Source organism: Mobula birostris, chromosome 3, assembly GCF_030028105.1.
Source record: "Mobula birostris isolate sMobBir1 chromosome 3, sMobBir1.hap1, whole genome shotgun sequence".
In the NCBI taxonomy this organism is placed as follows: domain Eukaryota; kingdom Metazoa; phylum Chordata; class Chondrichthyes; order Myliobatiformes; family Myliobatidae; genus Mobula; species Mobula birostris.
Genome location: NC_092372.1, coordinates 35,596,232 through 35,622,309, shown reverse-complemented (window position 1 = coordinate 35,622,309; position 26,078 = coordinate 35,596,232). Strand labels below are relative to the sequence as shown.

General features: G+C 44.1%; 1 protein-coding gene across 4 annotated transcripts in view; it reads left to right on the top strand.

Annotated features, from left to right (window-relative positions):
- The window catches only part of atosb (atos homolog b), a 126,267-nt gene that overhangs the window by 8,890 nt on the left and 91,299 nt on the right, over positions 1-26,078 (top strand). For 3 of the 4 annotated variants that reach the window (XM_072252477.1, XM_072252471.1, XM_072252474.1), the window contains exon 2: positions 17,974-18,086. The exons of the other annotated variant lie outside the window; for it this stretch is intronic. The gene's annotated coding sequence lies outside the window, so the exon portion shown is untranslated. The remainder of the gene's footprint in view (positions 1-17,973; positions 18,087-26,078) is intronic. 4 annotated transcript variants of the gene reach the window in all.

The window sequence follows — 26,078 nt, the reverse complement described above, 5'->3', positions numbered from 1 at the left end:
TTACCTCCAGCTCCCTAATCGCCTCAGGTTCATTACACAGCACCCAATCCAAAACAGCCAGTCCCCTGGTGGGCTTCTGGACAAGGCATTGTAGGCATTCTACAAACTCCCTCTCCTGAGATCCATTACCTTCCCGACTTTCCCAATCCACTTTTATATTAAAGTCCCCCATAATTATCTTGACATTTTCCTTCTGACATGCTTTTTCTATTTCCAGCTGCAACTTGTAGTCCACATCCCGGCTGCTGTTTGGAGGCCTGTATATAACTGCTATTAGTGTCTTTTTACCCTTACCATTTCTTAATTCTACCCATAAGGATTCTACCTCTTCTGATCCTATGTCCCTTCTTTCTATTGATTTGATATCGTTACTTACCATCAGGGCCACGCCACCCTCTTTACCTACCTTCCTATCTTTCCTATACACTGTGTATCCTTGGATACTCAGCTCCCAATCACATCCATCATTTAGCCATGACTCGGTGATGGCCACAATGTCATACCTTTTAACCTGCAGCTGTGCAGCAAGGTCATCCACTTTATTTCTAATGCTGCGTGCATTTAAGTACAGTACATTTAGATCGGTACCTGTTGCCACTTGTGCTATATATCTGTTTTGCAGCAAATTATCCTGTATATTCACCGGCCTGTCCTTCTTGCGACCTTTGCTGCACAGTATTTTTGACTTATTTCTATTTTCCTCTTCCTCGACCCTAACACCTTGGTTTCCTTCCCCTTGCCAACTTAGTTTAAACCCTCCCTAACAGCTATATTAAACAATCCCGCCGGGATATTAGTACCTTTTGGGTTCAGGTGTAATCCATCTTTTTTGTATAAGTCATACCTTCCCCAAAATAGATCCCAAAGATTCAAGAATTTGAAGTCTTGCCCCCTGCACCAGTTACTTAGTCACACATTCATCTGCTTAATTCTGCTATTCTTACCATCATTAGCGCGCAGCTCAGGCAGCAATCCTGATATTATTACTCTGGAGGTCCGGCTTTTCAATTTTCTTCCTAGCTCCCAGTAATCTTTCTTCAGGACCTCCTCTCTTTTTCTGTCTATGTCATTGGTACCAACATGTACCAAGACTTCCGGCTGCTCGCCCTCTCTCCTCAGAATACTCTGGACTCGATCTGAGACATTCCGTACCTGGGCACCAGGGAGGCAACACCATCCGGGTATCCTTGTCCGGCTCGCAGAATCTCTTGTCCATCCCCCTTACAGTGGAATCCCCTATAACTCATCAAGTTCATCAAATGTGTTCAGGAAAGTGTCCTTAGCATAGACGTCCCAATGAAAGTGTGTGATACTTGATCTGCTACTGTGAAATGACACACGGCAGGTTACAGAAGTTTGGGTCAGGGAACATTTTGCATCTGGTGATCATAATGCCATTAGTTTCAAAGTAAATATGGGAAAAGATAACAAAGAAATCAGGAGAGCTAAAAGGTATGAGATTGCCCTAGCAGACAAGGTGAAGGAGAATCCTAAGGGATTCTACAGATATGATAAGAGCAAAAGGATAGCAAGAGACAAAATTAGTCCAATGGGAGATCAGAATGTTATTCTATGCATGGATTCAAAAGAGATGGGGAGAGCTTAAAGGAATATTTTGCATCTTTATTTGCTTGGGAAATGGACTCAGTCTATAGAAGTGAGGGAAATCAGCAATGAGGTCATGGACCTCACAGATTACAGAGGAGGAAGTGTTTTCTCTTTCGAGGCAAGTTAGAATGGATAAATCTCCAGGGCCCTGACAAGATGTTTCCTTAAACCCAAGGGAGGCAAATGCAGAAATTGCAGGGGCCCTAGCAGAGATACTTAAATCATCCTTAGCAACAGATGAGGTACCAGAGAATTGGAGGATACCTAATGTTGTTAGCTGTTAAGAAATTTAACCAGGAAATCATAGGCAAGTGAGCCTGACATCTGTAGTGGGAAAGTTATTGGAAGGTATTCTAATGGACCGGATCTGTGAGTATTTGGATAGACGTAGATTGATTAGGGATAGTCAGCATGGCTTTGTGTGTGACAAGTTGTGTCTAACCAATCTTAATAGAGATTTTCAAGGAAATTACCAGGAAAGTTGGTGAAGGATATTGTATACATGGACTTCAGCAAAGCATTTGACAAGGTCCCGCATGAGAGGTTGGTCAAGAAAGTTCAGTTGCTTGGCATTCAAGATAAGGTAGTAAATTGGATTAGGTGTTGGCTTTGTGGAAGAGAGTGGTAGTGGATGGTTGTCTCCCAGATTCGAGGCCTGTGACTAGTGGGATTGGTGCTGGGTCTGTTGTTGTTTGTTATGGATATCATCCAGATCGATGATAATGTGGTTAACTAGATCAGCAAATCTGCGGATGATACAAAGACTGGGGATCTTGTGAACAGTGAGAAAACTAACAGAGCTTGCAACGGGATTTGGACCTGCTGGAAAAGAGCGCTGAAAAATAAAGATGGAATTTAATGCATACATTATGAGGTGTTGCACTACCAGGGTAGGTCTTATAAAGTGAACAGCAGGGCACTGAGGAATGTGATGGAACAAAGGTGTCTGGGAATACAGGTTCATAATTCATTGAATGAGGCGGCACAGGTAGATAGGGTCATAGGGAAAGCTTTGGGTATATTTGCTTTCATAAATCAGAAGTATTGAGTACAGGAGATGGAATGTTTTGTTGAAGTTGTATAAGACATTGGTGAGGCCTAATTTGGAGTATTGTGTGCAGTTTTGATCACTTACCTACAGGAAAGATGTAAGTAAGTTTGAAAGAGTACAGAGAAAATTTACAAGGAGGTTGCCAAGACTGTAGGACCTGAGTTATAGGGAAAGATTCAATAAGTTAGGACTTTATTCTGTGGAATGTAAAAGATTGAGAGGAGATTTGATAGAGGTATACAAAATCATGAGGGGTATAGATAGGGTAAATGCAAGCAGGTTTTTTCCCATTGAGGTTGAGTGGTATTATGACTAGAAGTCATGGGTTAAGGGTGAAGGGTGAAAGGTGAAAAGTGGAACATGAGAAATTTCTTCACTCAGAGGGTCGTGAGGGTGTAGGATAAACTGCCAGCATAAGTGGTGCATGCAAGCTCGGTTTGAACATTTAAGAGAAGTTTGGATAGGTGCATGGATGGCAAGGGTACAGACGACTATGGTCCATGCAGGTCGATGGGGCGGCAATTTAATTGATTTGGCATGGGCCAAATGGCCTGTTTCTGTGCTGTACTTTATGACAAGAGGCTTTAGTGCCACCAATGCTATCTATGGTACAAGTTACTTCAGCACTCAAAAGATGGAAAGAACTTACTAAAGGTTTGGAAGGATATCAACAATCAATCTGGAGAGCACTTTCAAAAATTCTTAACCACAACAGCACCCCTGAGCCAGAGGTTACTAACCAAATCCTCCAGAGACCTGTGAGTGAAGACATAGGGGAATCCCCCAGTACGAAAGACGTCCACGATGTCATCAGGAGCCTGAAAATCAAATCCTGATGGGATTCCAGCAGAGATTCTTAAGGAAGTTGGATCAGTACTTTTGCACCATATAAAATGCCTTGCTCCTGGCGGAACAGCTGTCCTCAGAGCTCAGGGGTGCTCTTATAGTGACTATATTCAAGAAGGGAGATGAGGCAGATTGTGGTAATTACAGAGGCACTTCCCTCCTATCAAAAGCAGGCAAAGTGCTTGCATGTACTCTTGTCAACCAGCTCCTTCTGCTATCTGAAGACGTACTCCCTGGATCTGTGGCTTCCACCGGTCTCGAGGTACTGCAGACATGATCTTCACACCACACCCATTACAGAAAAATGCCATGAACAAAGGCAACCCTTGTATTTGGCATTCATAGTTTGCCAGACATTTGATATAGTAGAATGCCAAGCTCTCTGGCACACACTATCAAGATATGGCCATTCTGACAAGTACAGACAAATACTGAGCCTTCTGCATGATGGCATGTCAGCCACGGTGCTCAGCAATAGGGGCGCTGAATCAGAACCCTTCACTGTAAAGTCAGAGTCAAACAGGGCTGTGTCGTTGTCCCCACCCTATTTGCCATCCTATTGCTACCATTCTTCACCTCATTGGCCAAGACCTGCCACAGGGAATCCCAATCATGAAGAGAATAGATACCAGGCTTTTCAACCTCAACTGGTTTAAGGCAAGAACAAGGTCAGTACCACCACTGAGAAGGCTTAGCACTCATTAGATGCAACTGGAGGAGAGTGACCTCCCCCTATGCCACAGAGAACAAGTGGCATCGGTGAAAGGAGAGAATAAACAACTGAAAGACCTGACCACTAATCACAGTTACCACTCACTTATGTCCACACTACACCAGAATATGTGGATCCCAGATCAGCCTCTAGAACCACCTGAGGACCCACCAATTGACAATCCCTAAGGAGAACGTCTTATTTGACTTAAGTGATCGTAATATTATGGGTTTATTCCTGCCCTTCACTCCATTGAACTTTTTCATGTGATGAAGTGGTCACATAAAAATATGCTTCATCAAAAAACAAGAAGCAGAGAGGGTAGGCAAGTGATGAGCTACGGAAAACCAGAAGAAAGACAGAAAACATGTTGTGAAGGCAGCAAAGATGAGTAAGCAACGCAGTGTATTTGGTAACTCACTGCAAAATATGAGAAATAGACAAGTAAATTAGGAAAACTCATCTGCATGCTCTTTGAGTAACTTCTACAATAAATCAGTATGTAGGTATAAGGTGTCGTATTTATGTTAAGGATTTAATAATCCAGAAAATATTACTTAAAACTTAATTTCTTTTAAAAAGTGGAAATGAATAACGTACTATTAAGTAGTCACAAAGTTGTCACATTGTTTTGAAAACCCAATTCTTTCACTGCTTATCTATCTGCTTTACGTGTGACTCCAGTCATGTCTTGGTTGCTCTTTGAGGCAATCCTGCAGAACATTTTGTTGAATAAAACTAGTTCCTGAGGATTGGAGGGTGGCTAATGTAACTCCACTTTTTAAAAAAGGAGGGAGAGAGAAACCGGGGAATTATAGACCGGTTAGCCTAATGTCGGTGGTGGGGAAACTGCTGGAGTCAGTTATCAAGGATGTGATAACAGCACATTTGGAAAGCGGTGAAATGATCGGACAAAGTCAGCATGGATTTGTGAAAGGAAAATCATGTCTGACGAATCTCATAGAATTTTTTGAGGATGTAACTAGTAGAGTGGATAGGGGAGAACCAGTGGATGTGGTATATTTGGATTTTCAGAAGGCTTTTGACAAGGTCCCACACAGGAGATTAGTGTGCAAACTTAAAGCACACGGTATTGGGGGTAAGGTATTGGTGTGGGTGGAGAGTTGGTTAGCAGACAGGAAGCAAAGAGTGGGAATAAACGGGACCTTTTCAGAATGGCAGGCAGTGACTAGTGGGGTACCGCAAGGCTCAGTGCTGGGACCCCAGTTGTTTACAATATATATTAATGACTTGGATGAGGGAATTAGATGCAGCATCTCCAAGTTTGCGGATGACACGAAGCTGGGTGGCAGTGTTAGCTGTGAGGAGGATGCTAAGAGGATGCAGGGTGACTTGGATAGGTTGGGTGAGTGGGCAAATTCATGGCAGATGCAATTTAATGTGGATAAATGTGAAGTTATCCACTTTGGTGGCCAAAATAGGAAAACAGATTATTATCTGAATGGTGGCCGATTAGGAAAAGGGGAGGTGCAACAAGACCTGGGTGTCATTATACACCAGTCATTGAAAGTGGGCATGCAGATACAGCAGGCGGTGAAAAAGGCGAATGGTATGCTGGCATTTATAGCGAGAGGATTTGAGTACAGGAGCAGGGAAGTACTACTGCAGTTGTACAAGGCCTTGGTGAGACCACACCTGGAGTATTGTGTGCAGTTTTGGTCCCCTAATCTGAGGAAAGACATCCTTGCCATAGAGGGAGTACAGAGAAGGTTCACCAGATTGATTCCTGGGATGGCAAGACTTTCATATGAAGAAAGACTGGATGAACTGGGCTTGTACTCGTTGGAATTTAGAAGATTGAGGGGGGATCTGATTGAAACGTATAAGATCCTAAAGGGATTGGACAGGCTAGATGCAGGAAGATTGTTCCCAATGTTGGGGAAGTCCAGAACGAGGGGTCACAGTTTGAGGATAGAGGGGAAGCCTTTTAGGACGGAGATTAGGAAAAACTTCTTCACACAGAGAGTGGTGAATCTGTGGAATTCTCTGCCACAGGAAACAGTTGAGGCCAGTTCATTGGCTATATTGCAGAGGGAGTTGGATATGGCCCTTGTGGCTACGGGGGTCAGGGGGTATGGAGGGAAGGCTGGGGCGGTGTTCTGAGTTGGATGATCAGCCATGATCATAATAAATGGCGGTGCAGGCTCGAAGGGCCGAATGGCCTACTCCTGCACCTATTTTCTATGTTTCTATGTTTCTATGTTTCTAAAATAAAGAATAAGAATCAAAATGCAGTTATGACATAGACATCAAATGAGAATGTGACAAAGGCACATTGCCTAGTCTACATTGCAAAGGTCTCTCACTCTCAACTGGAGATTGTTGCCATATATGGGAAAACCTGAGCCTCAGATTAGTTAGTCTGCAATCCAGTAGTCATGCATACAAATTTGTGCGTAAACCAGTGGTCCAAATTCCCCTTCCATCTCTTTGTCTTACATCAGAAGTACAAATGACTAAATAAAGAATGGGGCAGAGTGCAAAATGTCATGACATTCGGTCTCAGCTCACACGCACAATATATAATCGTTTTCATCGGACATCAGTTGGAGAAATTATTGAGAGAAGTAAAGACAATAGATTTAATGTCTATGGGATCCAATAGTATTCAGGATGGAGGTGGAGAAGAAAGGGAATAATCACTGCCATCTTTTCCAGGGCAATTACAAATGGACAATTAAATGCCAGCTCAGCCTGTGAAGCCCACTCACTTGAATAAATATATTTAAAAATGACATCAGCACATTATCATTCAACCCAGGAAACGAGCATTAGAAAATGGCCTGAAAGTTGTTAGAGATGAAGTGCTTCATGCAACCTTAATGAGTTGTTTGAAAATCCAGATCAATTTGATCTGGAATCATTCTGGATTTGTGAGTCCATCTATATTTTCTTGCTGGACTATTAGCCTGATGGTCATAAAATTCTAACTCTAACCCATTTGGCCCAATTTATCCATGCTAATCATGATGCCTATCTACACTAATCCCATTTGCCTGTATTTGGCATAAATCCCTTTATGCCTGTCCATACATTTTCAATCAGTTATACTTCAAATGATGTGTTGCTGCCAATATATCAGAACAGAAACAATTCATCCTGGGAATTTACCTAAGAAAAAGGTAATTGCCACAGCAACAATTAGAATGTTTTCAATTGGTTTGCTTGCAAAACAGATATTAAAGCACTGGCCCAAAACCAAATGTGAAAACTACAACAATCCGTGAGCCACAAGAATCATGGCTTGTAGCTTTCAGTGCCAGTCATTTCAATTTCAGCATCCCCAACATTGTTTCTGGCATGAGAAGGTTTGATCTCGTGGTAATAATCCTGCTAGAAGCTACCTTGTTTAGTGAATTGCCTCCAGTACTGAAAGTTTGGTCATGATTTCACCACACTTTCAAAAGGAAAATTGGTCACAGAAATTGCATTTTAAACAGTTTACGTTTGGGCCAAGACCCTTCATCAAGATTGAGAAGGAAAGGTGAAGATGCCAATATATGAAAATGGTTGGGGGAGGGGAAGGAGGACAACCTGGAAGGTGATAGGTGAAGTCAGGTAGGTGGGGGAGGGTGATGAAGTAAGAAGCTAGGAGGTGAGAGCTGGAAAAAGTAAAGAGGGCTATAGGAGAAGGATTTAGATATGAGAGGAGAGTGGACCATGGGAGAAATGGAAGGAGGGGGGCAGCGGGGAGGTAATAGGCAGGTGAGAAGAGGTAAAAGGTTATAGTGGGGAATTGAAGAGGAGAAAGGAGGGGGGAAGTGACCAGAAGTTGGATAAATTAATGTTCATGCGATCAGTGTGGATGGAATTTGAGGTGTTCCTCCTTTGAACTGAGAGTGGCCACATCACGGCAGAAGAGGAGGCCATGGACCAATATGTCAGAATTGGAATGTGACAGGAATTAAAATAGTTGGTCATGGGAAATCCTGCTTTTCGTGGATGGAGCACATGTGCTTGACAAAGCTGTTTACCAATCTACATCAAGTGTCACTGATGTAGAGGAGGTCACATCAAGAGTAGTGATATAGTAGACAACCCCAACAGATTCGGATGTGAAGTGTTGCCTCACCTGGAAGGGCAGTTTGGGGTCCTAAATTGAAGTGAGAGAGGAGATGATTGGGCAGGTGTAGCATTTCTGCTGAATGGGTCTCTCTTCCCCCACCATTGACGTTGCCCTCAACCGCATCTCCTTCATTTCCTGGTCTTCTGCACTCATCCCACCTTCCCACTGCCTTAACAGGGATAGAGTTCCTGATGACCTCACCTACCACCTCTGCATCCAACACATCATTCTGCTTAACCTCTGCTTCTTCAATTCTCCACTTTGGCCTCTTGCCTCTTCTCCTCACCTCCCCCAGGTGTCTCTCCTGCTTTCCTTTTTCCCATGGTCCACTCTCTTGTTCGATCAGGTTCCTTCTCCAGCCTTTTGTCTTTTCCACCTAGCACCTCCCTGCTTCTTTCTTCATCCCCCCTCCCCCACCCACCTGGCTTCTCCTATCATCATCTAGCTTCTCCTTCTCCTCCCCACCCCATTCTTATTCTGACATCTTCCCGCTTCCTTTCCAGTCCTGATGAAGGTTCTCGGCCCAAAACATTGACTATTTGTTCAATTCCAGAGATGCTGCTTGACCTGCTAGTTTCTCCAGCATTTTGTGTGGGTTGCAGAGGAAATTACTCGTAGATGGAAATAAATAGGGTTAAAGATTACTGTTTTTATATGCTGATCACCAGACTAGCATTACAACAATATTAAATGACAAATGATTTCTTTTATGCAATTTTCTCATTGCTTTCTGTATACTTTATTTGAATTTTCACTGTCTTTTTAGTTCTAATTAGTGAGAGAATATGAGGCTGTTTTGCAAGGCTAATATTAATAATCACGCATACTGTCCACTTTACATGATCTTACTGTCAAATAACACTTCTATTTTGTAAAAATCTTTATGCTCACACTTTTTCACATGCCATGCTTGTCCATCATTAATTTCCACTCGTCATTTTATTTATTTTCTGAATCCTTCTGGCCAATGACAGGCTACTTGTCATTCTGCTGAAAATGGCTTTGTAGGGCACTAATCATTTACTATCAAGGAAGCCATTAACCCACTTGTGCAAGAATATCTACAAGGTACAAATTTCTAAAGCATGTGCAACAGCTGGTCAAGAATGCTAATTGTTTACTAGTTGAGGACCACATATTTTCCATTGTTAAAATTTGACTCTCTATTCAGTATTAATGGACATCTGATTGAAGGTGATTAGGAACTTCTGCATACTACAGTGCTGAGCACAGTACACATTGGAGGAGGTCTCCTACTTTGCTACTGGACTTAGTACAGAGTCCAATGGGAAATCTGGAACATGCTGAGCTGAGAAATCTAGTGCACCTCCTTAAAAATAGCAAACTTTGCTAAATGATTTTTTTGTTTCATTGTGTTATTGTTTCTAATTAGCAGTAGTGTAAGCTGTTTTTAATGATTATTGTATTTTATTTCATTTTAACTATGTCTCTGAATAAGGGGGTAAAAGATAACCTAGCCAACAGCAAGTTCTACAGCCGTATAGGATGGCAGGGCTTTCAGTTCATCTGTCACCTGTGTGCATGTCTGTTTCCTGAGATGTCTGTAGAGTAGTGCTAAGGCATGGTCTGTACTGAAATTGCTGTAGCAGTTGAGGACATCCAGAAGAATAGCTTGGGGGTTTGAAGCATGCGTGGCCGGTCTGATCCATTGTTTTTGGTTTTCTTGCTGACTTCATTTCTTTCTTTGTCAACTGCAATAATTACAAACATATATTAAATATATGGTACTGTGATGATGTTCTTTCTGATCGTCACCAAACATCATTAATGTTAACATTGCTAGGCTCCCCATGTACCTCATGTTCATTTGCCGAAATCCTCCTCTGTATGTTGGCTAACTCCTGTGCTCTCTCATTCCCCTGTATTTCAAAACCTCTGTCAAACCCATCATTCAAAACTCTGCTCTGTGCTTCATGCACCTGTGGTAAACCATATATATGTTGTAACTGGGTTAACTGTCTGGACACGCCCCTCTGCTGATTGCCCCTGTGGCTCCTCCCACAGAGCCCTATATAAAGGTGTTTCGCCTTGCCCCTTCCCCCTCAGTCCGGGGGCAGACACTCACCATGGAGGTCGTATTGTACAGCGAATAAAAGCCTTTCAGTATTTTACCCAACCTCAGTCTTTTGGAGTTATTGAAGGTGCTTCAATTTTATTCGCTGTACAATACGACCTCCACGGTGAGTGTCTGCCCCCGGACTGAGGGGGAGGGGCAAGGCGAAACACCTTTATACAGGGCTCTGTGGGAGGACCAACGGGCAGTCAGCAGAGGGGCGTGTCCAGACAGTTAACCCAGTTACCACATATATATGGTTTACCACATGCACCCCTCCTTTTTTAAAAAAGAGTCCCGCGGGGTGAAGTGACTGACAATATTTAAAACAAGTATATTTACAGGTTAAGTCTATCAGGCAGTCGACTCCGTCGCTGTGATCTACATAGCACCGGTGGTGATTGCATCGGCGATGGCGGTTGTGCTGGCTCTGGCCTGACTTGAGGTGCCAGCACGTTAGGCGTTGTTAATTCCTCGTGCGTGTGCGTCGCGCCCGGTATGGGAGTTCTTGTGGTGTCTGTGTAGAGTTTGGATGCACGGTGTCTCGTGGGTACATACATCAGTGGGTACGGGGTCAATAGTCACCACAGAGTGTTCAGGGTAGGGGCCCGGTGCTGCTGCGGGCGCCAGGTCGCGGATGGAGACCGTGTCCTCCCACCCATCAGGTAAAACTACATAGGCATGCTGAGGGTTCGCATGAAGTAAGTGAGCCCTCTGGACCATCGGGGAGTATTAATTATTCTTCGCATGTTTCCGGAGCAGCACTGGCCCCGGGGACGTCAGCCAAGTTGGTAGGGTGGTCCCAGTGGTGGATTTTCTGGGAAATGAAAAGAGCCGCTCATGAGGGGTGGCATCGGTGGCCGTGCATAACAGGGAGCGGATGGAGTGGAGTGCCTCAGGAAGGACCTCCTGCCAGCGAGAGACTGGCAGTCCTTTTGACCTGAGGGCTAAGAGTGTGGCTTTCCACACCGTGCCATTCTCCTTCTCCACCTGTCCATTCCCCCGGGGATTATAGCTCGTGGTCCTACTGGTTGCAATTCCCCTAGCCAGTAGGTATTGGTGCAGCTCGTCACTTATAAACGAGAACCCTCTGTCACTGTGGATATAGCATGGGTATCCGAACAAGTGAAGAGCTTGCGCAGGGCTTTTATAACTGACGTGGTTGTGGTGTCGGGGCAGGGGACGGCGAAGGGGAACCGCGAGTACTCGTCGATAACGTTAAGGAAGTACACATTGCGGTTGGTGGAGGGAAGGGGGCCCTTAAAGTCAACACTTAGTCGCTCAAAGGGGCGGGTGGCCTTGATGAGTTGTGCCTTTTTGGGTCGGTAGAAGTGCGGTTTGCACTCTGCGCAGACTTGGCAGTCCCAGATCATTGTCCTGATCTCCTCAAGGGAGTAAGGCAGATTCCGGGCTTTCACGAAGTGGGAAAGCTGGGTGACCCCTGGGTGGCAAAGATCTACATGTAGGGCGTATAGCCGGTCGATCTGCGCGCTGGCGCACGTTCCCCAGGATAGGGCATCGGAGGGCTCGTTGAGCTTCCCAGGCCTGCACACGATGTCATAGTTGTAGATGGAGAGTTCCATTCTCCACCTCAGAATTTTATCATTTTTGATTTTGCCCCGCTGTTGGTTATTAAACATGAATGCGACTGAGCGCTGGTCAGTTAGCAGGGTGAATTTTTTGCCAGCAAGGTAGTGCCTCCAGTGCCTAATAGCTTCCACTATGGCCTGGGCCACTTTCTCCACTGCGGGGTGCCGAAGTTCAGGGCCTTGAAGAGTACGGGAGAAGAACACTACTGGTCTTCCTGCCTGGTTGAGGGTAGCAGCCAGCGCAAAGTCGGAGGCGTCACTCTCTACTTGGAAGGGAATGGCCCCATCCACCGCATGCATTGCTGGTTTGGCAATGTCCCCTTTTATGCAGCGAAGGCCGCGCAGGCCTTGGCAGAGAAGGGAATGTGGTGGACTTGACCAGGGGGCAGGCCTTGTCTGCGTAGTTAGAGACCCATTGGGCGTAATATGAAAAGAAGCCCAGGCACCTTTTGAGGGCTCTGGGGATGTTGGGAAGAGGGAGTTCCAACAGGGGGCACATACGGTCGGGGTCAGGGCCAATGACTCCATTCTCCACGACACACCCAAGGATAGCAAGTCAGGTGGTCCCAAACACACACTTGTCCTTGTTATAGGTGAGATTGAAAGCTTTGGCTGCTTGGAGAAATTTTTGGAGGTTGTTGTTGTGATCCTGCCAGCCGTGACCGCAGATGGTGATGTTATCCAGATATGGGAACGTGGCCAGTTGGCACTGGTCCACCATCCGGTCCATTGCCCTCTGGAAGACAGATACACCATTCGTGACACTGAAGGGGACACGCAGGAAGTGATAAAGCCTGCCGTCTGCCTCAAAGGCAGTGTAAGGGCGGTCCTCCCGGCAGATGGGGAGCTGATGGTAAGCGGATTTTAGGTCTATGGTCGAGTACACCTTGGACTGTGCTATCTGATTGACCATATCCGCGATGCGGGGTAGAGGGTACGCATCGAACTGCGTGAACCTATTGATGGTCTGGCTATAGTCCATGACCATCCTATTCTTTTCCCCGTTCCGAACAACGACCACCTGCTCCCTTCAAAGACTTGTGCTTATCTCAATGACCCCCTCCCTGAGCAGCCACTGCACCTCCAACTTAATGAAAGCTCTGTCCCCCGCGCTGTACCTCCTGCTTTTAGTTGCCACAGGTTTACAGTCGGGGGTCAGGTTGGCGAACAGTGGTAGGGGAGGGATCTTGAGGGTGGAGAGGCCGCAAGTGGCGTCGGTGGTGTGGTAGTTGGCATGGTGTTGGGTGGGATGTGCGGGTCAGTGTGTGCGTGTGGTCAGCAGCAGGGTATGTGACGTATCCCTACAAAACTGGGGATTTACGACAGTGATTGGTGGGAGGGGCCTATCATACTTCATTGTCACACTCTTCAGGTGGCTCTGGAAGTCAAGCCCCAATAGCACAGGGGCACACAGTTGAGGCAAGACCAGTAACGTAAAGTCTCGATATTCTGTGCCCTGCAACACTAGTGTCACTACATAACCCCCCCGGATGTCTGTTGTATGCGACCCGGAAGCCACGGTGACCCTCTGACATACCGGCCATATCACGAGTCCGCAATGCTGCACCGTGCCCAGGTGGATAAAACTCTCCGTGCTGCCTGTATCAAACAGGCAGCTTGTCCTGCACCCCTCCACCAGGATGTCCATCATTGACCTTGCGAGCTGGTGGGGAGCGCTTTGGTCAAGGGTCACGGAGGCCAGGGTTGAGTCGCTGTCTTGGTCCAGCAAGGTGGGGGGCCCCGTGAGCACCCGTTGGTCATAGGCGGTGGGAGGGGGCGCCGACCAAGATGGCCGCCCCCATGTCTCGCACGTAGTGACGGCGTGCAGGGAAGATGGTGGCAGGCAAGATGGCGACCCCCACATCTCGCACGCGGCGCTGCTCGATCCCGCTCGCAGTTTGGACCTACAAACCTTGGCAAAGTGGCCCTTCTTTCCACAGCTGGAGCAGGTAGCTTGTTGGGCCGCACAACGTTTCCAGGGGTGCTTTTCCAGTCCGCAGAAGTAGCACTTCGTGGACTCGTGACTGGTGGCAGCCGAGGTCGACTTGCCGGCGGGTTGCGGGGACTTGCAACTGGCAGCAGCCGAGGTTGATTTGCTGGCGGGTTGGGGGGTCCGCGGCACCCACGGGGCCATCGGGGGATCGCGTGCCTGGAGAGCCTCGGAGTTATGCAGAGCAGCCTCCAGCGTATCAGCCAGCTCGATCGCCGAACTTAAGGTAAGATCGGCTTTTTCCAGCAGCCGCTGGCACACATACACTGACCTGGTCCCCGTGACGAAGGGGTCTCTCACTAGGAGCTCTGCATGCTGCGCGGCCGTCAGCTCCTGGTAATTTCAGGCTCGCACGAGCGTCCGTAAGGCCTGGACGAACTCAGCACTTGATTCCCTGGGCCGTCGTTGCCTTGTCACTAAGCGGTGCCGAGCATAGGCGCTGTTTATCAGCTGCAGGTATTGGTCTTTGAGGGTGCTCATTGCGCCGTCGTAGCTTGGCTGGTCTCTGATCAGTGAATAGACCCGTGGACTGACCCTGGAGAGTAGGACTCTGCGCTTCGCTACGGGGTTGAGCGCTTTAATCACCTCTAGGTATGCTTCAAAGCAGGCCAGCCAGAGTTCGAAAGTGTTTCCAGCTTCAGGCATTTGTGGATCGAGGTCTAACTTGTTGGGTCTCAGTGTGTGTTCCATGCTTTAAAATGTACAGCGATACAACAATAATACGTTGTAACTGGGTTAACTGTCTGGACATGCTCCTCTGCTGACTACCCCTGTGGCTCCTCCCACAGATCCTGTATAGGGGTGTTCGCCTTGCCCCTCCCCCTCAGTCCGGGGGCGGACACTCACCATGGAGGTCGTATTGTACAGTGAATAAAAGCCTTTCAGTGTTTTACCCAACCTCAGTCTTTTGGAGTTATTGAAGGTGCTTCAGCACCAACCTCTTCTATTCACATTCACTCTGAGCTCCATAGGCACTCAGAGACAAAAAAGTCTCCTTATACTTGAATCCATATTTGGCATTGGCTCTAATTCTAACTTTCTCCAGCTGTGCATCCCCCAAGATATCCTGAATATTCCCAGTTTTAATCTCTTAGTTGACAACTGTTTTTGAGCGTGCTAAGTCCTAAAACTCTGGCATTCCCCCATTAAATCTCTTTGCTTCTTTACCTCATTCATTTAAAATGTTTTTTTAATATATACACTACATCTTTGAATAAACTTTTGATCATCTGCCAATATCATTTATGTGGTGAGAGAGAAATAGGATTGTTGCTTGCATAATTCATCTTATCCCACTGTGCTTCAAGCTGAGGACACACACTTGTGTCTCTCCCTCACGGTCAATCCAACAATGATCAGGTAAGGCACGACTGCTGAAGGTTAATCACATCATATTTACTCACCTGCGACCTCTATCTCCGTACTCCATGTGGCCGAGAAATTCTGTAATCTGCTCCTTCCTCCTTCCTTCTTCCCTCAAACACCCCCGCCCCCATGCTGAGAAAGCCAGGGCTTTTGTTTTTCTCTCTCCCTGTCTGCTAACTGTGTCAGCTGTTTGATATCATTTTATTATGTTGCAAAGTTATAACATGGTCAAACACAATTTCAATTGTACAAAGGAATTTTAGGTGGAAAGGTGGCTTTGTCTGTTTACATGTTGTGAGAGAAACCTTGCCCTTGGTTTCCTCATGGTATGCTGGAATATTAGTTGGTGACTCTCCATGAGATGTGACAACAAATCCACCCCTAATAACAGACTTTTAACCCAAATTAGGTTTTGTTATTTTGTTACTCGGATACAAGGGAGAGTTGGTGTGGTTCGAATAAAATGTCATTTTGTTTTACACCCTTTTAGCTGTCTGGTGTAGATCCTTTTCGTCCCTGCCTTCTGTCCATCCTCTCTTTTATCAGTTACTGCTCTCATTTATTGTCTATCAGTCTTCAAAAATACTTTTCCAACATTCTGCATCTCTTTGCAATGTTCCTAAACCCTGGCATTACCTCTTCAATGATGATATGCCCTTAAATCCAGCACCCTTCCAGTGTTCTTGAGGATCACAATGTCCCCTCTCTTCTTTGTTTATTATACTGTTCCATTTTTCCCTCTTCCCTCTTACCCCTTCAGTATTATGTAACAGTCTACAAACCCTTTCAGACTAGGGACTTTCAAATGAGACCATCTTCCCTTTCTCCATTTTCTCAGTACCTTTCACAACATCACACAGCTTAGCAGTTCTACAACTTAGTAGACCAGAATTCTGTTTACTTAATGTCATTTTGAAAATACCTCTTGTAATATGTACAGCCAACAAAATTTTACTATAAACTCAGCTAACGTAAGTTTCTAAAGTCTCTCAATAAACCATGGCTGATAAGATGAGATCAGTCCTTTTTGTTTTATCTTTTGACATTTCCATCAGGTCACTAATATTTTTTCTGCTTTTCACAATTTTGAAGTTCTTCATTTCTTCAGCTGAGGGTTGTTCTTTTACTAAAGCAACAGATGGGGCAATCTGATATTTCATTCAGTACTCTCAGCAGCAAATTAGAAAATTTCAACTAAATTTGCTAATACTGGATACAAGGGACAGTTGGGCTTTGTCCCTATTACATTGACTTGGGAGCTTCCCTCCTGTGTGTTTTTCCTTTGTCAATAGGAATTCAGCACAGTCATGTCATGCTGTCATCATCATAATAGGAAACCGCATGGGGATCAACAGACTTGCATGTTAGAATTACTGTAGATTGAACAGAGTACTTGAATGTTTGAGACCATGCTAATTTATTTTAACCATTTGTTTTTCAATGAAGCTTTCTGAGCCGGACGTTTGAATTTTCACCTCTCTCTTCTGAGAACAGGGCAATTCCTGAAGTAGCTTTCTCACAAGGAAAACTATAATTATAAAATGGAAATGTGATATCAAAAAAAATGTTTTAAATTATCTCAAAGCTCAAAATTCTTGATATTAAGTGAAAAATTCTCATGAGCTCTAGGATGCTGGTTATTCTGTTTTAGTCCAAGGTGGGGTTTTAGTCCAAGGTGGGGATAAAGTTATAGTTAAATAGATTGACACTAAGATATTCAGAGAAACTGAATATCTTGTAAAAGCAGCTTGGATTTTTCTGATTTTTTTTTTAAATTTCTGCTATTGGTGTTATTCACCTTATCCATAAAATTTTCAAATCAAAATGCCATTGAGTCCCTGGTATCAGCTTGGCAAGTTTTAAAAGAAACCTATGCTCTTGCACACGCTTTAATTGAAATTAAAATTGCTGACCTGTTGTCATTGTCTAATTCAAATATCTCGTAATTGTGGTTTCCATGTATACTCCCACTGGATGTTGTATTTTCTGTTATGTGGTATCATAAGAGTAGGAGTGGGTCTGGATGATCTGTGTTTTAACCCTGTATGTCTGTTTTTCCTCCACAATCCCTTTTCAAAGTTTTATTGAATTAACTCACGTTCTAAAATAACAATTAATCTGGTAGGGTTTGCAGAAAAAGGTGAGAAATTTCAGCTACCTTCTGAATGTACATAAATTTAATTCCTAAATTTACTCCTGGAAGGTCAAGCTGTAAATTTTAGGATATATTTCTCATCTTACAATTGGAATAGAGTTTCTTCATTTCATTCCTTCTATGTACCCTTTTAATTCCCTAGAATATGTTCAATTTGATTCAAATCATCTTTTCACATCCTTATAGATAAACTGGTTGTTTCATTTTGCTCATTTTATTAGTTAACCCTTGGAGTCCAGGTATCATTCTTGTAAGCATTTTTATCCAAGGCCAATATTTAAACTTTTTAAAGTTTGCTACTCAGAACTAAATATACAGTGGTATTGTGTCTCCTAACCATTGCACTTCTAGAAATAAACACCCGTTCTCTGTATGTTTACATGACTTGTGTATGTTTTTGGACAGAGTCTATTTGACCCCTGCTACCTCAATTGTGCTTCCACCACACCCTTTTCTGGCTCAGCAACTAGTTTTCAGCATTGCTTCCTTCCCACAGAATGAAGATACTGATGATGTGACCAATGACTTACTGTATGATGGTTCTGATGACTAAGATCTCCTGTGGATTTCTGTGCCTTGTTTGAAAGTGTGTAAGAATCAGCTGTATGGGTAAGCATTTGACCCCGCTCAAGGTGATAGACCATTCATCAAAATAGTATCTTGATCTATCAGTGTCATTGTAGATAATATCCCTATTGTTGCTAAATTTGAATTAATTCAATGACTGACCTGCCATAGTTCTCTGGGTCAGAGAATTCAAGAGATTTACCATCCTCTCAGTGCAATAGTTTCACCTGATCTTCATCTGAATTGACCTATCCCTGTGCTAAGTTTTAGTCTCCTCAGCCAGGGGAATCATCTTGTCCACATCCACCTTGCACAGTAAAAAAATATATAAGTTTCCGTGAGCTCTCCTCTCATTAAACTCTAGAGAATACACACCTTGTCTACTCACCCTCTGCTCATACAGCCAATCCACCATTTCTTGCTTTTAATTGGGTTATCACGTCTATCCATGCCAATATATTACACTAAACATTGTATTTTTATCTTATCTTGTGCAGCAACCTTTTATAAATACATTTTGTAAATCCAAGTCTGCTGCATCTACTCATACTTCTTCATCCACCCTTTTGTTACCTTCTCGAAGAACTCTGGCAAATTTGTCTCTTTTTCATAAAGCTGTGTTGATTCTGCTTGACTATCTTATGACTTAGAGAGTTATAGCACACAGAAAGAGGCCCATGCCCACTAGTTTGTTTCATATACCCTCAAACCTCAGTGTGGAAAAACTTGTTCCTCAGGTCCTTTTTAAATCTTTCCCCTCTCAACTGAAACCTATGCCCTGCCCTTGGCAAAATACAATAGCTATTCACCTTTTCCATGCTCTTCATAATTTTTAACTTCCCTAAGGGTCACCTTTCAGCCTTCTTCATTCTAAGGTAAACAATACTGGCCTAGCCATTGTGCCTTAATAACTCCAACCATTTATTACTAACAATATTCTTGTAAACTAACACACAAAGGAGCTGGAGGAACTTAAGAGCGTCAGGCGGTATTTGTAGAGGAAAATGGATAGTTGACATTTTGGGTCAAGACCCTTCCTGAAAACTCCAGTGTTGCTTTAGATTTCTAGCATCTGCAGCCTCTTGTGTTTACAATATCCTTGTAAACCTTTTCTGCACCTTTTTCCAGCTTAATAATAATCTAGCAGCTGGGTAGCAGAACTGCCTACAATCCTCCAAGTGCAATCTCACCAAAGAATTACAATAGTTTGATTCTGGGGGAGAAAAAGTGATTAGTTAATGAATTCCAGTATTTTCTCAATCATAGGTGATAGGCTATAGCACCTTATATAGATGCTTTCAATGGTGAGGAGGGCTGTGCCGGTGAAGGTCTGGACCCCAGCTACTACTCTTTGCAGCCTCTTGTGTTCCTGGGCATTGGAATTTCCAAGTTTCTTGTCATTTAATGTATAACTGTATACTGCCAAATGAAACAACTTTTTCTCTGGACCAAATTGCACCACACAGTACATATAATTTACTCAAAACATAAAAGTAATATTGCCACAAATAAATGAGCAAATAATAAAATCTATTCCGGAGATTGACGTTTAGCATAAGGGGCATTTGTGACAGAAGTCAAGAGGTAAGCCGTATAATGCTACTGACGCTTGGCACTTTATAAGTATGCAGACCTGAGTGGTGGTAGGGAGTTCAGTAGTCTCATGGCCTGGTGGAAGAAGCTGTTTCCCTTCCTAACAGTTCTCCTAATGCTACAATACCTCCTACTTGATGGGAAGGGGTCAGAAAGATTGTGGGACAAATGGGAGAGCTCCACAAAGGGCTCTGCATGCATATCTTGGCTGGGTGACGAAAGACCCCGATGATTGTCTCAGCAGTCCTCGCAATCTTTTTCTAGGATCTTGTGGTCGGATGCCTTGCAGTTCCCGTGGCAAATGGTGGGGCAGCTGGTCAGGACACTCTCTTGTAAAAAGTAGTTAGAGTAGAGGGGCGGCTTACTCGCCTCAATCTGCTCAGGAAGTGGAGATGCTGCTGTGCTTTCTTGTCCAAACAGGTGGTGTTGAGGGACCAGGTGAAATCGTCCATTATGTACACTCTCAGAAATTTGGTGCTCCTAACTCTCTCGACAGAGGAGCCACTTACCTGTAGCTCAAGTTGTGCTCACACTGTTCTACAAGCCGCTGTACCTCCTCTCTGCACATTCTCAACACCAACCACTGTTCTGTCATCAGCAAACCTGATGATTCAGTTTGAGCTGGATCTAGCAGTACAGTCATATGTCAGTGGCATGAACAACAGTAGGCTGAGCATAGAGCCCTGGGGGTGACAGCCCTCGGCATGATGGAACTAGAGATGTTGCTGCCAATACAGACTGACTATGGTCTTTGTGTCAAGAATTGTGGACTGTGCCTGATCAGTAAATGGGAGCATGTGAAGAAGCACCAACTTCACACAGGTCCATGATTGAAGATTAAAAAAAAGCTGTGCTTCTTGACGGTTTTTTTAGAGTTTGGCTGCACCTAATCAGTGAAAGGGATTCATTAGAGAGGGCAAATAAAACTAAGGCAGGCACAAGCAGAGCAGCCATTCTGTGTGAGCCAATGTATACTTAGACTGCTGGCAGGGAAAGGCTGATGATGGGCAAAATTACAATCAATGGAATGAGTTGCAATGTAAAAGGGGGACTAAATCAAAAAGGGCAATGAATACAGGACTGAAGGTGCTATTTTTTGAATGCATACAATATACAGAATAAGGTAGATGAACTTGTATCACAGTTACAGACATCCCACCCTGCAAAAACTCATTTCAGGGAGGTATCACCACCATTTCAGGGAGGTAGCACCCACCCCCCGCAACACCATATCCCCCCCCCCCCACCGACCTCCAAGGGTGTATGTAATACTTTGTTTAGTGATTTTGTCTAATCTGTAAACTAAGTTGGGTATATGCAGCAAATGTGACATTAAAATATGTACTTATATTATCATGTTTATTCTATTACAACTTTAAGCAAGTCTACAGGGAGTTTGGCCTCATCACGTAGGACATCAATAGCGTAGCTCCTTAGCAGCTAGCCAGCTAGTTTAAATAATGTTAGCTATGCTGTAATGACACCTGTTAAACTCACCTCAACATGTCTTTTACATTTTAACCCACCATGGGCAATAGAAAAGTCACTGTTGCAAACAGTACAGTGAGCAACACTGTCATTATTTTTGAGGTCGACTGTAAAGCACGCCCACAGAGAAAACTGATAGGTCTACTTCGCAGGGGTCCCCAACATTTTCTGCACCGCAGACCGGTTTAATATTGACAATATTCTTGTGGACCGGCCGACCGGGGGGTGGGATTTAATCACGACCAGAATGTAGGTGCTAAGTCAATAGCACCATAACATTTTAAGTAACGTTTGGATATTAAACACAGTGCATATTTTCCCCGTATGAACATATGAAATCATTGTAACACACCAATATCGCTGAATCAGTGCGAGCCCTGGGCTTGTTTTCCTGCAACAAGATGATGCCATCGAGGGGTGACGGGAGACAGCGATACTCGAACGGGGTTCTTATGTCCAGTCTATTCCGCAATTTAGTTTTCGTTGCATTCATCGCAGAAAACTCCGCTTCGCAGCGATATGATGTTGGAAATAGAAGCAACGTTTTCAGTGCTTTCCTGACTATCTCAGGATATTTAGCCTTGACTTTGATCCAGAATGCTGGCAGAGATGTTATGTCAAGCATACTTTTCAGCCCGCTGTCATTTGCAAGCTCGAGGAGTTGATCTCCTTCCCGCGCTGACATGGATGACCCGCGGATAATGACCTCGCGTGCGTAATGGCTGATCAGTGGGCGTGACAGGGAATGTGGAAAAGTGCAAATGACTCATATCGTTTCATATCGCCAAATCATATTGTTTCCTCACGGCCCGATGGTTGGGAACCACTCTTAGCACGAAGAGAGACCAATCAGGATGCTCGCTCTCTCTCTCCCTCTCCCTCTCAAAAAAATCTATTTCCGAGATATTGTATATAATTTCCGGGCGTCAGGGAGCCACTATCGATATGCGGGAGACTCCCAGATCTTCTGGGAGAGGTGGGATGTCTGCAGTTAGAGATTGGCATGTATGATGTTGAGGGCATTACTGAATTGTTGCTAAAAAAATACAGCTGGGAGCTTAACATCCAAGGTTACACATTGTATCAAAAGGACCAGCAGGTAGACAGAGGGGGTGGGGGGTGATGTGGCTCTATTGATTTAAAAAAAATGAAATCAAATCCATAGAAAAAGGTGACATAGGATCAAAAGGTGTAGTATCAATGTGGGTAGAGCTAAGATACTGCAATGGTAAAAAGACCCTGCTGGGAGTTATATACAGACCACTGGACAGTGGTAAAGATGTGATCTACAAATGACAACGGGAGATGGAAAACGCATGTCAAAAGGACAATGTTACAATATTCATAGGAGATTTCAATATGCATATAGATTGGGAAAATCAAATTGGCACTGGATCCCAATAGGGGGAACTTGTAGAGTGCCTACAATTTGGCTTTTTATAGCAGCTCGTGGTTGAACCCACTGGGGGATCAGCTATTCTGGATTGGGTGCTGTGCAATGAACTGGAATTGATTAGAGAGCTTAAGGGAAAAGAACCCTTAGGAGACAGTGATCATGATATGATCAAAGTTCAAAGTAAGATTTATTATCAGAGTACACACATCTTATCACATACAACCCTGAGATTGTTTTTCCTGTGGGCATACTTAGCAAATTTAAAGAACATTAACTGTAAACAGGATCAATGGACAACAAACTCTGCAAATGCAAATATAAATAAATAGCAATAAATAACAAGCATGAAATAACAATATAACAGAGTCCTTAAATGTGCAGTTATCCCTTTTGTTCAAGAGCCTGATGGTTGAGGGGTGGTAACTACTCTAGAACCTGGTGGTATGAGTCCTGAGGCACTTGTACCTTCTACCTGATGGCAGCAGCGAGAAAAGTGCAGGGCCTGGATGGTGAGGATCTTTGACAATGGATGCTGCTTTCCTACGGCACCGTTTCATGTAAATGTTCTCAATGTTCAGGAAGGTTTGACCCGTAATGTACTGGAGCAAACCAATTACCTGTGTAGGACTTTCCACTCAAAGGCATCGATGTTCCCATACCAGGCTGTAATGCAGCCAGTCAGCACACCTTCCACTGCACACCTATGGAAGTTTGCCAAGGTTTTCAATGACATGCCGAATCTCCGCAGATTCCTGAGGAAGTAGAGGTGCTGTTATGCTATCTTTGCAATTATATTGAAATGATGGATCAGGATAGGTCTTCTGAGTTAGTGACACACAGAAATTTAAAGTTACTGACCCTCTCCACCTCCAATCCTTCAATGATTACTGGCTCATGGACCCCTGGTTTCCCCCTCCTGAAGTCTACAATCACTTCCTTGATCTTATTGACATTGAGTGAGAAGCTGTTGTTATTACACCACTCGGCCAAATGTTCAGTTTCCCTCCTGTATGCTGATTCATCACCACCTTTGATACAGCCCACAGCAGTGGTGTCGTCAACAAACTTGTATGTGGTGTTGGAGCTGTACTTCGCCACACAGTCGTAGGTGTAAAGCAAGTGGAGCGGGGGGCTGAGTACACATCCCTTCAGTGCTCCTCTCCTGTTGGAAATTGTAGAGGAGATGTTTTCGCTAATCTGGGTTAACTGGAGTCTACAAGCGAGGAAATCCAGGATCCAATTGCACAAGGGGGTATTGAGTGAAAAGAATTACAGAGGCATGAGAGGGAAGCTGGCCAAAATTGATTGGAAGGGAACAGTAGCAAGGAGCAACGGGTGGAGTTTCTGGGAGTAATTTGGAAGGTACATGATAGATACATCCCAAAGAAAAAGAAGTCAGGATGATGAAATTGTGGCTGACAAGGGAAGTCAAAGCCAACATAAAAGTCAAAAAGCAGGCATATAATAGAGCAAAAAATAGTCAGAAGCTTTTAAAAACCAACAGAAGGCTACTAAAAGTCATAAAGAAGCAAAAGTTGGAATACAAAGGTAAGCTAGGCGATAATATTAAAGAGGATATAAAGAATAAAAGAGGGGCGAGAGTAGATAGCGAACCACTGGAAAATGATGCCGAAGAGGTAGTAATGGGGGACAAGGAAATGGTGGATGAACTGAGTAAGTATTTTACATTAATCTTCACTGTGGAAGACTCCAGTGGTATGCCGAAAATGAATGAAATGGTCATTACTAGGGAGAAGGCTCTTGACAAACTGAAAGGTCTGAAAGTAGATAAGTAATCTGCATCCAGTTTATTTTGGAAAAAAAGTGGCTGTAGAGATTGTGGAGCCATTAGTAATGATCTTTCAAGAATCAATAGATCCTCGCGTGGTTCAGGAGGGCTGAAAAATTGCAAATGCCACTTTCCTTTTCAAAAAGGGAGAGAGGCAGAAGAAAGGAAATTATAGGCCAGTTAGCTTGACCTCAGTGGGTGGGAAGATGTTGGAGTCTATTGTTAATAATGAGGTTTCAGTGTATTTGGAAGCACATGATAAAATAGGCCATAGGCAGCATGGTTTCCTTAAGGGAAAATCTCGCCGGACAAATATGTTGGAATTCTTGGGAGAAATAACAAGCAGAATAGACAAATGCTATTTGGTGGGTGTTCTGTATTTGGATTTTCAGGAGTTTGACAAGATGCCTCACATGAGGCTACTTAACAAGTTAAAGAGCCCATAGTATTACCACCATGGACGGAGCATTGGCTGAATGGCAGGAGGCAAATATTGGGAATCAAGGGAGCCTTTTCTGGTTGGCTGCCGGTGATTAGTGGCGTTTCAAAAGGGTCTGTATTGGGACTGCTTTTTTATGTTATATGTCAACAACTTAAATGATAGCATTGATGGCTTTGTTGCAAAGTTTGCAGACAATATGAAGATAGGTGTAGGAGCAGGTACTGTTGAGATAGCAGAGAGGCTACAAAAGGAATTAAATAGGTGAGGAGAATGGCAAAGAAGTGGCAGATGGAGCACTGTCAGGAAGTGTATTGTCATGCATTATAGTAGAACAAATAAAAGCGCAGACTGTTTCCTAAATGGAGAGAGAATGCAAAAATCAAAGGTGCGAAGGGACTTGGAAGTCCTTGTGCCAGGTTCCCTAAAGGTTCATTTGCAGGTTGAGTTGGTGGTAAGGAAGGTAAATGCAATGTTAGCATTCATTTCGAGAGTTCTAGAATATAAAAGCAAGGTTGTAGTGGTGAGGTTTTGTAAGGCACTGGTGAGGCCTCACATGGAGTATTGTGAACGATTTTGGGCCCCTTATCCAAGAAAGGATGTGCTGATATTGGAGAGGGTTCAAAGGAGGTTCACAAAAATGATTCTGGGATTGAAAGGCTTATCATCTGAGGAGCATTTGGTGGCCCTAGTCTGTATTCGCAGGAATGCAGAGAAATGGGAGGGGAGAGCGGGTCTCATTGAAATCTATCAAACGTTGAAAGGTCTCCAAAGAGTGGATGCGGAGAGGATGTTTCCTATGGTGGGGGAGTCTAAGACCAGAGGACGCAGCGTCAGAATAGAGGGATATCCATTTAGAATGGGAACGCAGAGCAATTTCTTTAGCCAGAGAGTGGTGAATCTATGGAATTCATTGCCACAGTTGACAGTGGAGGCCAAGTCATTAGGTATATTTAAGGCAAAGGTAGATTGGTTCTTCATTAGTTCGAGCTTGAAGAGTTATGGGGAGAAGGCAGGAAATGGGGTTGAGCGGGAAATGGATCAGACACAATGAAATGGCAGAGCAGACTCGATGGGTTAAATGGCCTAGTTCTACTCCTATATCTAATGGTTTTAAATTTAAGATCCAGTTACAGAGAGCACTGCTGAACCAGTTGATTAAGCAACTATTAGGGTATTTTGTGCATTGCATCTTTAGAAATTTGTCAGAGTATTTGGTGATATGCAAACTCTCCTTAAGCTTAGATATTAACGTGTAGGAACTCGAAGCTGCCAATTTTCTCTGCCTGTGTCCCACTCATGAAAACTGGCATGGGATGTCTGGTTTTC